Raw genomic sequence first — 18,306 nt, 5'->3', positions numbered from 1 at the left:
CATGATGGAATTTTCCCAATCTTGGTGACACTCTTCATATCTTTAACCACTACTTTGGCTTTGGAGGGCTCATAAGAAAGACTCAATTTTTTTTGAAATCGATCAATTGTTGTTGTCCTACCCTATCCTCTCTCTTTGCCATGATTGTTATCCATTCAAAAGACATAAACAATATCATGTCATTAGCAATTCAAGACCTTTCAAGTAGCTATGTATTTCATGATATTCTCCTAGCAAGTGGCATTTTCCTTTATCCCATTCCATGTAAGTGCACTAGATCCACAGAGAGAGAGAGAGAGAGAGAGAGCATCCAATGATCTTGACCCCTCCCATTGATATAATTAGATGATTATAGATGTGGTAATCTACCTATTGAATAGGCGTGGAATGGCAAGTTATGTTTTCCCATGTCCTTTCTCTCTCTCAAGTAAGAATCTATCTGTACTATGATCATTCATGACATCATGATTTGTACATGAATGTTGGTATTTCACACACACTAGTGTAGTAGCTAGTGATACTTACATGTGCACTTATCATCATTCTTTGTTTGAATCTACAGAGTAAAGGATACCTAGCTAGGTTAAAATGGTAAAATTTATACCATCTACACATCGCCAATTCTTTTTCAAAATAATTTACATGTTTAAATAAATTTCATTAAATACCTAACATAATTTTAGTTAGTTATTATGAAAATAAAGTATTAAAAACTATATTGCAATGTATGTTATAATGTGACACAAATTGTCTTACTAGTAACTAAACAAGGATGGTCCATAATGATCTCTAACGTGTAATTTGTGGGTTGGTACAAGCTAGAAATTGTGAGCTACACAACTAGCTAGACTTTCAATGGGTTGTTATCAATTGGCAAAAGTGAGCCATAGCCGATCAAAGTCAAGTATTTCTCTCTTACTATAGTAATAACTATAAGCTATAATATATTATATAGTATTTTATAGATTCCATGTGCGAGTTATTACAGGTTGACATCAGTAATCCTCCCAACTACCACAAGACTAATGTATGTTTTGTAACCATGTGCGAGTAGTTATGGGTCAACATACATGGACCCCCCACTCACACATGTGACATAGAAATTTAATATCCATATACGAGTAGTTACGGGTCGACATAAGTGGACCTCCCAGTAGCACATAGATACTTTCTTTCAAAAACATCTACTTTTTTTACTATTTTGAAAATCTATGTAGTTTATGACCACTAAAAATATGATTTTTTACTATAAGGTTATGACTACTAAAAGCTATCTAGTTTATGACTACTAAAAACATTTACTTTTTTCACTAATTTGTAAAAACTATATAGTTTTTGCCCACGAAAAACATGTTTTTTTTCATATTTTCTTAAAAGTAACTTCCAATTTCTTACCATTATATTTATAGAAAATTATTTTCTTTATAAAAACAACCTTTTCAAATCTCAAATGATAAGTTGTAAACAAAGAGCTTTGCATTTATCCTTTTTGCATCATAGTGTGGGTAGATATCAGCGCTAGCCTAAGCGAGCCCACCATCGACACTGGACACTTTTTAAAAGGATAAAAAAACTTACAAATCTTTTTGGAAGCTCTGTTTATCCTTTTTCTTATCTCTTTTTTTTAAAATCAATACTCCAAGTAGTCTAGAATCTTGGGAATGCAAACTATACGTTGTGGGTGCAAAATTATATATAATTAATTATACTGCACGATAAATTAACAATGCCCTACAATATTTAGTGTAATTTGCATAGCAGTGCACAACATACTACATGGTGAGCAAAAATACCATGCGGTATTTTCTCCATGTTATTGCATGGTGTCTCGATTTACCACACGGTAGCCTGCTACAACCGATCTCGGTCAAAAATCATTGATGGACCAGTTTGAATCTCTCTAGGATACCCAAAAAATATTTTTAATGTTTTAATTTACAGATTTAAAACCTCAGTTTTAAATCCCTTCCAAATCCCACACACACACATTCTTGACATTCTTACACATTTACACACACATACACACACACACGCACACCCAATTTATACATTTAATTTCCCCACTATTTCTTTGTTAGCACAATTTATTAATACACATACACACATGTGCACATATTCCCTAACCCCTACCTAGGCCCCTATCTTTCTCCCTAAACCCCTTCTCATTTTTAAAAAGTTTTTTCCTTTTAGTTAGTGTCGCCCCCTAATCAATTATTATTTTAATATTATGCTACTAAATCCCCTTCCCCCTGATATACACTGATTAATTATTTGAACATCCCTAGCTCACTACCTTACTCCCTGAAACCTATTTTTTTTTCTAAATATATTTTTCTTTTTTGTTAAGCTTTCCCCCCCTATTTTCCCTTATTTTTCTATTATTCCTATTTTTTATTAAGGATCTCCCCCTTCCCCATTATTTTAATTTTTATTTTTTAATGTTCTCCCCTTATTAGTATAATATTTTTTACTAATGTTCATTGATTGTCATGAACTCTTTTTAAAGTTTTCTCTCCCTTAAACACAAAAACATACACAGACACACACACACGCACACACACACACACAAAATCATGCACATATGTTTCCCCGTATTTTTAGTATACCTTAATTTTTAATATATATTTATATATTTACACTTTCCATTTATATATTAACTATAATATCCCCCTTCCTATTTGTCCATATACTTAGTTATTGCATGCTCTAATTACTAAGCCTTCAATTAAATCATACAAACAAGTTAAACTATTAGCGACCGTTTCTTACAACCACCCTACATGCTACCTCCCTTAAATCACTGCCCTTTTTCCTCTGTAATGTCTCGGCCTTTGCTGGCCCTCCTCTTCTATTTTTAAGAGCATCTTTATGTGTGCTACTACTTTTGCATGTAGGTCACATTGGCTTGTCATCTCCCACCATGCTTATCATCTTCTTGGTCTTTTTCCTTGTCACAAAGCTCTCTTGGCTTTTCATTCTGTCCTCTTTGGTGGTGTCTTATCTATAACCTCTGCCTTCACCCCCTTTTTTCTCTTGCTTGGCAGCGACTCTCTACTTTTCTTCATAGTTATGTTGGTGGGTCTACGACCTAAGCCATAGCCTTCATGTTATGCATTATGGCTATTATGATGATGACCTTCAAGTCACTGGGACTAGTTACGCAGCCGATGCTACTCTTTTCTCTACTTCGCTCCAGCAACCTTTTTGTTCGACTTTGTCACAATCGACAACTTCTCTGATGTTGGTACACTCTGCGCGCTAGCTTCTCTCCTTACTTACTTGTTGCATGGTACTTGGTTGTCTATGTGTCTCAGCTCTCTTCAGTGCCACCTCATCTTCCATTGTTGTTCATAGGAGTTGTGCACCTCCTCACTTTTCCTTAACGTCTGCTTATGCGCTTGTCTAATACCTTCACTTTTATGGTTGTGCATTGTTCTTTTAGTGTTTGCACTTCCTTAAATTACACCCCTTGGTCCATGCTCTTTATTTCCCAAGCAGCTGATAGCTACGCTCAATTAGATATGCAATGGCTTCTCTCCCTACATACTATCTTGGCTCATAGCTTCTACGTACCTGGCATGTCGCAAGGATTACTTCTTTGTTGCCTTCTTCATGCAACTTACAAAGCTCCTTGTTACCACCTTTTGCCTCAGACCCCTTCTCTAATCTTAATTGACTCTCTGCCCTTCTCTCGTCCCTTTCTATTTTATTTAGTTGACTTTCCTTGGTACGTTCTCCTTGTTCACTCTCCATACTTTCCGTCACAGTACTATTACCTCACATTTTTTCTGTGGCTTGCTATCCTGAGCTCCCTTTGCCCCGTGGTGATTGGTTTCTATTGCTCACCTACTCAATTTCCAACCTTCACAGCTTTACCCTCCAACTCACTCACACATGCAGTTTGGCCCGTCTTTCCTCCCTACATGGTGTCTTTGGGATTGTGTATCTTCCTTTTTTCCCCTTTATATATATATATGTATATTTATTTATTTATTTATTTATACATACATATACTAAAAAATATTTTATTCATGTTACGTTATATATTTATTTCATTACAGTTCATTGCTTATATGATTGCATTATTTATTAGTTTTTCCTCTTCCAACTGTATAAGAATTTAAAAATAACCCTTGACATGGTTTAATCATTTAGTTAATGGCCCTTTTCATTACAAGATAACTTGTATTTAAATTAATCTTGCTTTATTTATTTACATTTACTTAGATACTTGTATTAATTTCCTTTTTTGATGGTTAACCTTTATGTTCTCCTTGTTAAAACTCATTTATATAAGCAAAAAATTGCTTTCAAAATTATAAGTACTTTATTTAATTCTTCTAGTTAATTCTATTCAATTTTAGTAAGATAATCGATTATCCATTGCTTTAGCTTCTATAAATTAATTTCTTCTTTCCATGATTTCCCTTATTTATTTAATTACTTTATCAGTTGCTTTATTCATTTAAATATCATTAGTGAATAATTTTATTTTATCTCTTTTAACCAATTTAATTTTATTTTTAAGTGCCCTTTTTATTTCAAGCGCTTTGTAAAAATTTATGCAATTTTTCTTAAGTATCTTAAAACTGCTACCAATTAGTTAAATCTCCCATCTTTTTTACCTTTAATTTCCAATTATAGGTGTGGATTACCCCCCACCACCATCATCATCATCATCATCATCATCATCATCATCATTATCATCATCTTCTTCTTCTTCGTGAAATTAATTGGTTTTAATAATAAAAGTAAGAGACAATTCTCTTTTCCACAAGGGTGTGGACTACCCCTCTTGGAATTTTTTTACCTATAGAGGTGGACCATCCCTTGGTATCTTGTTTAAAAATAAGAATCTAAATATTGTATTGATGCGGGATCCCCCCTTGTTAATTTAAAATTTTTGATGTCCCTTGTCTTTAATCATTTTAGAATCTTGATAGGTGTCCTGCTTTGTGGTATAAGCGATAACAAGATGGGGTTTACATGCATTACATGTCTTCCCTCACAAAACTATGATGTTCTAACACATTGTTTTGTCTCGATGGTGTCAAGTAAGTAGACCCTGACCTCGTAGCCTGGACTACCTAACGAATTTGACACTTTTGTACTATTTCTTTCCTTAAAGTTTGCAAACTCAATATAAAGAGAAATTCTTTTGCCATTCCTCCTAATTTCCTTTAAAAATTTTTGGATCACAATACTATCAAAGCTTACTTCAATTGTCTTTAAATTTCTTTTTCCAACCATTTCTTTTTATAATTATCCAAATGATTGAATTAATTGTATGGTTCATTTATTGATGGGATTATTAAATCTAAACACACAAACACACACACACAAAAATATATATACTCGCAATGTTAAAGCTACTTTCCAAGCATGTGACAATTGTAAGTGATCCATCACAAGCTCAATGGCTATGCTACTAAGGATTTCCATCCTCCATAGCTACTTGTAGTCACAAATTCCATTAATTATAGACTTGTTATAGTAGATATACATCAATCATTAGCTCAGATCACAAGGTGACCAAAAATCTCTATAAAGATATTGCTCTTTTTAGAAAACTTTAAAATGAGACTAGAGATTGTATTTTTCCTTTTCTAGAAAACTTTGGCTATGGAAATTGTAAATTAAAAGTTTGTGTAATTTTGCAAAGTTTTCTTCCTTGCTATATACCCCAGTGAAAAGTAGGAAGATAAAGTGGTGGCAAACTGAGGAAAAGAGGGTCCTGTCAAAGGTCTAAAACAATAGCTCCAAACTTTCCTAAAGAAGCAGTTCAAAATTCCAAGAGTGCAATAAGGAAAGAGGGTTGCTTGGAGGGAGACTATATTCCTTTTACCTTTCCAAGTTGGACAAATCAGTTTGTTCAAGTCAATTGTTGAGCAAGACGATCAATTTTACTCCTTACTTTTTAGCAAATAGTTCACCCATTGACTTCTTTGTTTTAAAAATCAACTTTTCATGATTGTAGATCTTAGCATATTATCTAGCCCAAGCATGAACTATGACATTTTTTGGCAACATGGTCCAAGCATGTATTGCCTTAATTAATGCATCATACACTCAATAAGAAGTAAAAAAGAGCCTCAATCCATTCCTATATGGGATCCTCAAATTTCCCATTATCTTCTTGCATTAAATTTCCCCTAGTTACTCTACATCCAATCTATGAAATTCATGGCAGAATTTTGGCACATGTTCATATGTAAAGGAGGATTCATTGGTAGTTATATTGCCATTACAAGTGACTCATTTATAATTGAAATTCCACAAGGTAAAGTGAGCTCGATAGTGGAGATTAAATTCAACTTGGAAGCTAAAATGCTGGCTCTTGACGTGCCATTTGGTGGGGCTTGGCATCACAAAATATGATATGCCCCCATTTATAGATTCACATGATCATTGCAAAAAGAATCCATAAGTCATCACTAGAAAGCAATGATGGAAAGTCTTGAGGCCCAATGGATGGATTGCCACCCAAGTTTTTACCATTGTTTAGCTCAAATCTTTGACAAAATTATGTATCATGTACCTAATGCAAGCCAATCATGTCACCTGAATTCAACCAATGAGTCTTTTGACTTGTTGGTTCATCCTTGAGGCCCAACATGCTCTAGAAATAAAGTGTCACATGTGTCATTTTTTGGATCTTCTGTATTGTTGTCTTCATTTGGTAGCTAGAATGTTCTTGTCACTTGTGCTTCAATAATCTTGATCTTCCTCACTCCTACTTGGAAGGTCTTTGTTGTTGAATCATAGTTGTAGCTGTAAATTACTTTTGTTGCAATGCTCAAGCTAAATGTTTGTAATGTTTGTGAGTGGACTGGGGCTCTTTTTAAAAAGGTCAAACCTTGGTGGAAGCAGATCAAATAGACCATGCTGAGAATGTGGTCTCCAATTTGGATTTCGAGGGTGTGGGGCATGAGGCATGATGTAAGGGCAGGTAGAAGATCTTCGAAGGGAGTGGGGCCGCCATGCTTCCTAGTAAAGGGACTGGCTACCATGGATCTTCTGAGGGATAGAATACCTAGTTGTACTCACCATGATCAATCATCTTATCACCGTTACTGCAAAATGAGAGGTGCCATATGATAAGCTTAAAGTACACCACACCAATGTACCTTGCCTTCTACTCCCTACATGACATTTGATTTTGACTCATACTCTATCAATTATTGTGTGTTTGGAGTGTATTGCTACAAGTTTTTAGCACTTTATGGAGAGTTGTAGGCTACAATGGATAAACAGTCTGAGGCCTAAAGAAATCAGGCTCATACTGAGCATTCACAAGAAACTTGGAAACACGTGTGCATTTCATCTAGCATAAAATACCCTTCTTTGGAGAGGTTTTATGTCATGAATAACTTTTTTCCCTAGTGTTGATAAAACTTTGCATAGCTGGTCAAAGATTACCACATACCTTCCCAAAAGGACAAACAATGATGTAAAGAAAATTTGGCACACATTTATGAGAAGCAAGTGCATTGAACAAAGTAATGATGGAAAGAATGAGGAGAATACTAGTATTATTTTGAGCATGATGTTGTATGAAAAGTCTGTTTGATGCAATATTTGTGGGGAGTCTTGCCTCTAAGATGCAATGGATCGAAGATTCTATCCGCTTGCAAACCAGTGCTTAGATAGCGCCAATAGAGGCATAGAAATTTCATTTGATGTTGTAATTGTACAGGAGTTTAGATCCTATGTCCAAAGGGAGAGGAAATGTGCAGATGATCATTTACCCTTTGTAGAACCTCATTGCATTGGAGACATTAAAGCTGTAGATTTAAGTAGTCGAAATAACTATAACTAGAAATGTACCTTAAGAAAAGGCAAGCAAATAGAGCAAATAGAATGTGACTGAGAACCATCTTAAGCCATCACTACGAGATGGTCGAAAGGATAAAATCAGAGAGAGAGAGAGAGAGAGAGAGAGAGAGAGGGGGGGGGGGGGAGAGGGAGAGAGAGGGAGAGAGAGAGAGAGGGCGAGAGAGGGAGAGAGGGAGAGAGGGAGAGGGCGGGGGGGGGGGGGAGAGAGAGAGAGAGAGAGAGAGACAGAGAGAGAGAGAGAGAGCATTGTTGTTGGGATTGTATCCCTCAAAGGACACTTCCTTTGTAGTTGATTGAGCTTTTTGGTTCTTACACTTGGGTGCTTTTCTAAGATTTGTTACAATTTATTTAGACATAAGGCCATGAGTTCGTTTGTGTAGTCCCCATAGCTCTATATAGCGTGTTGTAAAAGAATCAAGCATTAAGACATCAAGAAATTAATTGGTGAGAAATCTCTCTCTCTCTCTCTCTCTCTCTCTCTCTCTCCTCTCTCTCTCTCTCTCTCTCTCTCTCTCTCTCTCCCTCTCTCCCTCTCTCTCTCTCTCTCTCTTCTTGAGTTTAGATCTACTTGTTGCAAGTACTAGTTACTTTAAAGGTGTCACTAATTTTACATTGTAAGCTTGTCACATTTCCATCATTCATGTGCTCTTGGCTCTCCATTGATTCTTGCAATCAATTAGGGGCTTTTTTTTTTCAAACTACCATGCTGTGAAGGTCAAGAAGATCTTGTCAGATGAAACTTGTATGGCGCTACACATAATAGTATATGTGAGGTTGTGTATTATTCATCTAACTGTGTATTTTTTCCTATGCTTTCTTTGCCCACAGATATTGGTCCTGATATTGATATTGATATTGATATTAATACTAATAATGATACAAATACATATACTTTCTTTGCCTATTGTCATGGCATCATACAATCTTGGATTTATTCGCTTGGAAATACTAGAACAGTATGTTGATTGTGAGCATAAAAGCCTATCACACATGACAAAGTATTGAAAGACAGGCAAAATAGTATGATTTGTATTCCTCAACTACTTTGCCCATCAGCATACTATCATATGTCCTTTGTGCTATAGACTTAGAAATACTTAGAGCAATATTTTATTTATTAAAAAATTAAGCATTATTATTAAAAACAATAAGTATTAGCAAAACCAAGGCCTGCTAGACTCACCCCATCACTATATACATAGCTTATCCTTTATCGCCATAAAATTGGCACTTCAAATCCAACAAAATTTGCATATGTCCCAATGAACTAGAAGGCGGTGCATGCAAGCATTTGTGCTCTATTCTTTTCTCTTATTAAGATGCGTAGGCTAGAAGTATTAAAGAGGAACCTTGCTTGTTCTTTTGTCCTACATTTAAATGCTTACAATTGCATCCCTCCCCCCCCCCTCTCTCTCTCTCTCTCTCTCTCTCTCTCTCTCTCTCTCTCTCTCTCTCTCTCTCTCTCTCTCTCTCCCTTCCTCCCTCCCTCCCTCTCACTCTCTCCTTCCCTCGCCCCTCCCCCCCCCCCCCCCCCTCTCTCTCTCTCTCTCTCTCTCTCTCTCTCTCTCTCTCTCTCTCTCTCTCTCTCTCTCCCTCCCTCCCTCCTCGCTCTCTCCCTCCTTCCTCGCTCGCTCTCTCTCTCTCTCTCTCTCTCTCTCTCTCTCTCTCTCTCTCTCCCTCCCTCCTCGCTCTCTCCCTCCTTCCTCGCTCTCTCTCTCTCTCCCTCTCTCTCTCTCTCTCTCTCTCTCTCTCTCTTCATTTTAACAACTTATGACACTTCCACCAATGGTTATTACCGTTGATATGGTATCCAACTACTAGTACCCTTTAATGCATCGTTCAATACAATGTAATTATCACTAATTAAGGTTTTGTTTTAGGTAATTGTTTTAGGTAATTGTTTTATTTAGAAATACATTTGTAAGATATCTTGCGAATAACCTTATACTTAATTAACTTAGGAGTTTAAGCTAGTGGTGTCGTTTGAAACCTCAAACTATAGGCCTTAATATAATATGCAGGTAACATAACGAAGAACATATCGAAATTATTATTGAAAGCCCTTAGGCACTATGGTAGTAAATGAATGCTTGGAATCTTGAATGAAATTGGCAAGATGCATGTAACCTTAAATGATTGCAAAGTAAAAGTCTTGTTGTTCATCTTGATAGCTCATGGACTAGACATAGAATTCATGCAAAGAGTGATTCCTTAAGAGAGATAAAGATTGAGAACACTACACAAACTCTTCCCTCATTTAGCAAATTTGTAACCACTAAGTATTATTTACTAGTTTCGACATCCAATGAGTAAATTCATCATGGATTTTATAAGGCTTTGAGAGAAATAAAGACATGCATTTCATATTTGAACAATTTTTATATTTCCACTTTGTTTAGGTGCAAAATTACACCATGTGTACAAGACAAATTCCTATCCTAGCTTGATACACATACCTTGTAGGACAAATGTAGAAAAACTAAAGAAAAGGAATAAGCTCACTAGAAAAACAAATTTTCCTTTCCTCGGATTAAGGCACACAAGGTAGCAATACATGCGATGTTCTCACGTCAATCTAATAAGTTCTTATATAGGTAGAATTTTGTTGTAAACCCATGCTGAAATCACCAAGGCGAGTTGGATATTTTGAAACCTTGTTTGAGTATTTTTTCCAAGCATTATATGATATTTTGCATAGTGCACAGTTGGTCTTGATAAAGAACTATAATGAATATTCTCTCTCATATGTTCTTTTAAAAAGGAGAGCTAAGAGAGAAGCTAAGATTGACCATCAAAGGGGGCCTAGACAATTGACCCATAATAAATGGGCCATAATTGACAATCAACCTTACCCCTCATGGCATAAAAAGAACATAGTGGTAGCGAACATAGGTACTACCTTACTACAAAAGCCACATATGTAAATGTGATTTAAAAAAGTCTAGCTAGTTGTAGCTTTAGTATCCTACCAAGCACCTACTGCGTTAGCAAGCCCACTGATGCATGGATACTAATGTGAATACAAAATTATAATCTGTAAATGTGATCAAACAAAGTGTTGATATCACTACTTCGGTACCCTACCAAGCACTAGTACGTTAGTAGGCCTAGATTTGGATAGAGTCAAGAACCTACTACAACTCACCAATAGTCTCACCTTATGGAAAACTTCTACCATGTCATCTCCAGCCTTTTTGTCGACACCCTGTATCATTCTGAGAGATTCCCTAACCCAAAAAAAGTATTATTTGATAGCTCTAAGTGTCCTCAGGAGCTTCATACCTTTGTCGAGTCCAATCCTTAGAATTAAATATTGTTCAAATAGATTGAGGCCTCTTTGATATATTAATAACATTTTTTAATCCTTGGCTACCAATATAGTGTTTTGAATTATTTATCCATGCGTCAATCAGATAGCAATTACCATCCGAGGGCGCTTAATGCATCTAGAATTCATCACTGCAACCATCACATGCCTCTTCGTGAGGCTACTATACATGTGTCTTCATGAGGCTTACATTGGCCATCAGAATGAGTTAAGCAGCAGTTACTACCTATCCATGGATGCTTATAAAAAAGCTCACCAAAATTTGGAGAGATCCCTAAAATTTCACCATAGAAATCTCAATGACACATTATACCCTTTTCTTTGTAGCATATTTGCTCCTCTTTTATTATAATTGTACAAGCACCACCTCCTCTGTCAATATATTAATAGAATATATTTGCCTCCTAGTTCACTGTACAACATAAGTATCTTCAATTCAACCAAAGATATTGTTTTCATCTAGATGTCTACTCAAAGCAAATCTTTTCTAATACTCTTAGCTATTATAATTGTAACACAATTGAAATAAAACATCAATCAAAATAATTAATTTTACTCCAATCTTTATCTTTATTTCCTTTTCCTTCTTTCACTTCTTTAAACCATTCATCTTTATACGCCAGTGCATGATTGAATGTAGCCTTCTTTAACATTGTCTTTCCCTTCCCTTCTTTCACCCACCTTTATGGACCAATGCATGATTGGTTTTTTGTCAAGTTCGAGAAATATATTTGCATATGGATAACTTGCTTGGTTTCTAACTTATGATGCATTCCTCAAAGAAATTTGACAAACTTGGTGTCTAAACTAATCTACACATCCTTAACTTGAATATGACAACAAAACATTACACAATTCGTATCTTAAATGAGATCATTAAACTATTGCAAATGCTATAATGCCTATGAAGCATGTATCTTACATTGTATAGGATATCCAAAATATTTCAAAACTTAAAATAATTGTTCTACACATATATGAAAGCCAATGTTCATTTAAAAGTACACTACGTGAGCTTTGCACGAACCAAAGGAGGCAACCAATTGAGAACCTTTTCTACGATTTAGGGAGTGTTCAATAATGTGCTAAAAATTGTGCGCATACATTTGAGGGCACACTCAATAACTTTTTCTAAGTTGGTTGAAAAGGCAAAAAAAAGGCACTCGACACTTATGAAACTACTACATGGCGGCCTTAAAAGTTTGATATTTGGTAATATTTGTAACTTAACTCACCCTTGAAAGGATGTACTAGAAAAAAACTCAATTCATACATGTGCAATACTCTTTGAATAAATCCAACCTTATTTATCATTATCCTCAATTTCTTCTCCGATAAGGTAGCCATTGCAGCCATGACACCAACTCTGCAGTGTTGGACAATGCAATGGTTTATTTTCAAGTCACTACCTTGCAATGAGGCCCATAGGCATGTCAAAGGTTGTTCCATTTTTGAATCCGCAGCATCTCATCCATTTGAAGACCGCACAAGTTGGTGATCGGTACAGTCGGAGGCGACAAATCACGGCCATTATTCTTTTCCAAAAATTGACATCCCTCACTTTTGCATTTGAAATTTTACTTCTCTTACATGTTAAGTCCCAAATAAAGTACATAGTGCATACCCATGTCCTACCCTTTCACCTATAGGCTATGTACTGTGCAGAAGCCTATGTACTGTGCAGAACATTCCTCGTCGTGCTTTGATAATTAATTCTCCAGGCATCTATGACCTATCCCTTTCAATCTTTCCACTTCTTGTTTTCCTCGCCGTATCTACCTTGGCTTCTTCCCATCTGTGCGCCTGTCCCTTTCAAGGACATCCGCCCCATGCTCTTCGTAAGCTCTCTTGTAAAGGCTCTAAAGCTAATTTAGCTTTTGCTTCAGCCAAAAGAAAGCTATGGTCTGCTTTTTAGAAAGCAGCCCTTTGTATCTAGACGATTATGTCTAATCAAGGATTATAGGCAACTGGATCAGTAGCCTATATTATTGCCAGCGGTATTAGGACAAAAAAAGTCACCTGATTCTAGCTCTTCCTGGCTCTTCTACCTATAGCAACAGATCCGCCGTCTGTCTGCTACACCTGTCTAAGCAATTTGCTGCTTGCCAGCAGCTCTTCGAAGTCAATTTGCTGCCCTGATTGATGTCGAACAATAGCATATCGTTTTGCAACCACCAATGTTGAGATTCCAGCTGTTGCTTAAAATCACCCAGCATTGAAAGATTCCCTGAACAGATGCGCAGGACAGCAGCACATCAGGAATCAATTTGCTGCCCTGCCACCTGTTCAATGAAGAAGACAAACTGATGCTCTCAAGTGCTTCCTACAGCAACACTAAATTTAGAGATTATCACAGCAGCAGCACAGTGGGCTTTGGAACCAGCTTGGGGATTGTAAATACCGAGCACCTCGAACCAATATCATCTGTCCTTTCCTCAAGTGTATGGTAATTACATAGATCATTCATTACAGACACTACATTATAGATACTACAATTTGAATCTGATTTTGGATGAGATGTATAGTCTGAGAATTGTTGATTAGTTTTCCTACCTGAATTATGCCAGCATACATCCAATTTACAGGGGAGAATGTTATGTCCATAACTGGACTAAATAGAGCCTAACCAAGATTGGACTGTCTAGGGTCAAGGCCAGACATCTTGGATTGGATCTAGGGTTAGGGCGTAGTCTAACTTAGGGTTTGGATTAACCCATGGATGAGACTGCCAACTGGACGATATTTTGGATTGAGCTAGCTGAGAATAGTGTGGCTATTCCGCAATTAGCAGAGCTAACTAAGGAAAAGCAAGACTCCCAAGTAAAGCTAAGCTACTTTGGGCATGCAGCCGAAGTTAGTGCTTACTGCTGCTAAAGATAGCCAGTTCTAGGCCTATAAGTATGGTCTAGGGGCTCAGTGTTGAGGGTCCAACTAGTTGGAGCCTCCTTTGGAAATAGACCTGTTGGCCACAGAACATCAGCTAAAGGGGCATGTGGCATGTGACACATGTCTTGACGTTGAGGCTGGCTCACTCTCACGGTGGTCTAGACTCAGAGGCATGGGGTTGGCTCGATGCACTGAGCCTAAGGCTGGGAGGTGAGCTGCTAGCTCAAACCCCTATGGGTTGTTTGGTGGGATTGTCCCGTGTTATAGAGGACTCTGGCTTGGAATCGTTATACCACCAAGGTCAGTAGTGACTTGACGGAACACACATGGTATGGCATACAGGTCTTGACCTTGGGGCTAGCTCGCTCTGGCAGTGGTCTTGGCATCAGAGGCTTGCATGTGGCACAACGTATTGAGCCTAAGGCTGGGAGGTGAGCTGCTAGCTCGAACCGCTATGGGTTGTTTTGTGGGATTGTCTCGCATTATCGAGGACTCTGGCTTGAAGTTGTTACCCCACCGTGGTCAGTAGTGACTTGACGTGGTTGGGGCTGTTTCAGACAGCCAAGAGACTTGAAGAAGGCCAAGAGGTTTCAGTATCACCACCTTCCCAAATACTGTCCATGTGGAGTTAGTTCTCAAGCTAAAAGTTAACAGGCAGGATTGCGGATTAGTATATAATTTCGACACTAACATATATATACACCTATCAATAGTAAATCCCCACAAAAACAGAATCCATTGACAAAGTAATGAAAGCAATATGCATCTCTTATTTGTATCTCTCGTTTCTCACTCTTAGATATGTTCTCAGTGGCTTTATGGCAATCAGTACAAACTCCAACATTTCTAGTAATGCGGATCGTTGTACCCTCAGATGTACTGTCAAACCCCAATCCTATGGCCAATTTCTCATCATGACTAAACAAAGCAGCTTCCTTCTCCTTCCCTGAAATTGGCTCCAACACCACACTCAATTGGGGCACATATCCTCCCTTCTTCATCCAATTCCCCAATCTTGCAAGTTTTTCAGAGATCTTGCTACTTCGCGGATGGCATTTGCCTCCAATAATAAACTCATGCACATTGTTATTGATCTCAATCCAGGCCTTCCCAGGCCTTTTCACTGCACCTGCAAATTTTCTCAGTTCTTGTACTTTGTCAGCATCCTCCCACATGCGAGCATCGACATAAATGTTTGACATGAGCACATGCCCAGAAGCATCATCCGGAGTAAGATCAACAATTTGATCAAAACATTGTCTTCCCATGTCAATGTTTTGGTATGTTCTGCATCCAGTAAGTAGAGACCTCAACCCAACAATGTCCAGTCCAACTGGCAGAGTGTGGAGTAGATCTGTAGCCTCATGTAAGCGCCCAGTGCGACCAAGAAGATCAATCATGCAATTGTAGTGCTCAACATTTGGTGTAATGCCATGTACTTCTTTGATGGATTTGAAATAACTCCACCCTTGTTCCAGTATACCAGCATGACTGCAAGCAGCAAGAATACAAGTGAAAATTGCATCATCTGGCTTGAAACCCTGCTGCTGCATATCCTCCAGACATTGCCCTGCCAGACTGCAGTTCCCATGCCAAGCATAACCTGCAGTCATTGCACCCCATGATGCCACATTTCGAATTGGCAACATGTCAAACACTTTTTGTGCCATATCTAAGCTTCCACATTTGGCATACATGTCAATAAGGGTGTTCCCTACCACTGTATCTACATCAAAACCACTTAATGTTATCAAAACATGCATTAGCCTGCCTTGCCCGGCAGCTCCTATGCTGACACACGCTTTCAAAATGCTCAAAAACATGACTTTGTCTGGCAGAATGCCCCCCTTCTGCATTTGCTCTAAAAGTTCAAGAGCACGAAGACCATGCCCATATTGGGCATATCCACCAATCATTGCACCCCATGACACTACACTTCGATCTGGTAAATTTTCAAATGCATTCTGAGCCTCCCCTAAGCTACCACATTTGGAATACATGTCAACAAGGGTGCTCCCAATTAGAAGATCTGATTCAAATCCTCGTTTAATGATCTCCTCATGTATCAGCATGCCCTCTCCTGTGGCTCTTATGCTGCCACATGCTTTCAAAATACACAAGAACATGCCCTTAACTGGCTTAAAACCCCCGTCTTGCATGCTTTTGAAATGTTCAAGAGCAAGAAGGGCATAACCATGTTGAGAATATCCTGCAATAATGGCACTCCATGACACCAGGGTACGCTCTGATAATGTCTCAAACACTTTCTTTGCCTCTTTTAGGTCCCCACATTTGGCATACATATCAACAAGAGTGTTTCCAACAACAGTGTCTGATTGAAAGGCACTTCTGGTGATCTGGTCATGTATCATTCTGCCATGTCCGAGGGCTCCAATGCTGCTACATGCCTTTAACACGCTCAAAAATGTGACCCTGTCTGGCTTTGTGCCTTCCTGCTGCATTCTATGGTATAAATCAACAGCGAACTCAGGTTGTCCAAGCGTGGCGTGAGCTGAAATGATTGCACTCCATGTGTATACGCTGGGCTTGAAGACATTGCAAAAGACACGATTAGCTTCGAGCAAACTTCCACAAATTGTGAATAGGCGAATGAGATGGTCTCCCAAAACAGCTATGGAATCCAGCCCATTTCTGACCATCAGCAAATATAACCGCCTGCCAGCTGTCAGGTGTTTCTTTCTACAGCATTCCTGCAGAACACAATACATTTCCTCCCGGGATATACTAATCCTTCGCTGATCCATGAAGTCCAAAATCTTGAGAGCCTCTTCCAGCCGTTCCTCCTTACATAGTGTCCCCAAATCTCCGATCCCCACATACTCGTTCACCCTTTGTAAAGGCCATTGAAATTAATCACGTAACGAGTAACAGAATAAGTTCGAATTTGCAAAGCAGAAACACATCGTTATGCAATGACCCGTATACTGATACACTTTTCATTCTACAATATCAAACCTCGTCCTCAATACCTGTGGTAGTTTCCTGCAGGAAGTGTACGGTTCAAACGAAATTCAGCAGGCGATAGGGCCTTACATCCCCATTCGTAGACAGTATTGATGCTCTTGACGCGACAAATTTTGTCCCTGACCATGGATATATATTGGGCTGCGAGATAGCTACAACTGTTGGGAGTAAAAACATTTTATACACCACCAAAGCCTCAAAGTGGTAGTAGGAATTGATATGGTACATGGTGTGGCAAGTGTTGTTGCTCTGACCGGGTAGGTTTCCTCATTTGAAAAGTGGAGAGTGGCGAAGTTGCGAGTCACTCTCATATGAGGGAGAGGCCCACCCCATGGCTTTTCCGGGCCAGGAGTTGACACGTCAACTGCCGCGGTTAAAAAGTTGATGTGATATGGGCATGTTAGGAAGTCTTTGACACAAAAGCATTTAGGAAAGTGCTTCCATATTATGTGATGTGAGGGAGATCATAGCGCCCACCATTTTCCATGATTTAGGGAAGCTTGATCCAACGCCCCAAATCGACTTTAACGTACTATGCGATTTGGTAGGACCTCCCTGTGGTCAGTGGGGCCGGTCCAGTGCCACTAGTAGGGAGGAATTGCTGCTCAGTGCTCACATCCATGGCTTCTCTGGTGTTTGGACTGATGTGCTAGCTTCCTTGATTTTTGGGATTCCAGCCTATTATTCCACTATAGGACTGGATCAAAGAGCCTTCAAGCATATTTCTCATGCCTCTCCAACGGGATGCATTATCCCCAACCGCTCAATCAGCGCCAACCACATCGTGATGAAGTGCTCTAAAAAGCTAGCCAACATGAAAAGAGGACATCCCCATACACTGCTTAGAGCGACTCCCCACGCATGCTAGTGGAGCTCACCCAGCCCGACAAGCAAGCAAGTCTCACAACCCCATGTAGGGCTAGGGTTGGGTGAACATTAAGGGGATGGCATTGCAGCTCCACCCCAACATCCTGAAATCTCAAGATTCTAGCCTAGCCTTGCAATGCAATTGGGTAATACTGCCTGCAAAACTTGCATTCAAGCCTCATTACATACAATGTGGAAGAAGGCAAGCCGTCATGGGGCAACATTGCTTTTGCATTACTGGCTAGGTGGACTACTAAGGCTTTCAAACCTAGCAACAGTGAGGGGAAGAACTCTTAGACCAGCTTCTGAACCGGGGGGTGGCATTGAATGCAGCTATCTCCATAACTAGTAATTTGCAACCACTTCCTCTGCTCCTCCTCCTTTCGAAGATGGTCTGGAGGTGT

At 38.6% G+C, this 18,306-nt stretch overlaps 1 pseudogene across 1 annotated transcript; it reads right to left on the bottom strand.

Annotated features, from left to right (window-relative positions):
* Positions 1–14,736: 14,736 nt before the first annotated feature.
* On the bottom strand, positions 14,737–17,184 carry LOC147902737 (pentatricopeptide repeat-containing protein At3g26782, mitochondrial pseudogene; annotated as a pseudogene). Its single transcript, XR_015540909.1, has 2 exons — positions 17,041–17,184; positions 14,737–16,900 (listed from the first exon to the last, which is right to left on the bottom strand). The product of XR_015540909.1 is annotated as a pentatricopeptide repeat-containing protein At3g26782, mitochondrial pseudogene (transcript).
* Positions 17,185–18,306: the final 1,122 nt, after the last annotated feature.

This window comes from Dipteris shenzhenensis, chromosome 4 (assembly GCF_047967505.1).
Source record: "Dipteris shenzhenensis isolate YYH24624 ecotype China chromosome 4, Dip_SZ_1.0, whole genome shotgun sequence".
NCBI classification, from domain to species: domain Eukaryota; kingdom Viridiplantae; phylum Streptophyta; class Polypodiopsida; order Gleicheniales; family Dipteridaceae; genus Dipteris; species Dipteris shenzhenensis.
This window is presented reverse-complemented; position numbering and strand designations above follow the sequence as displayed.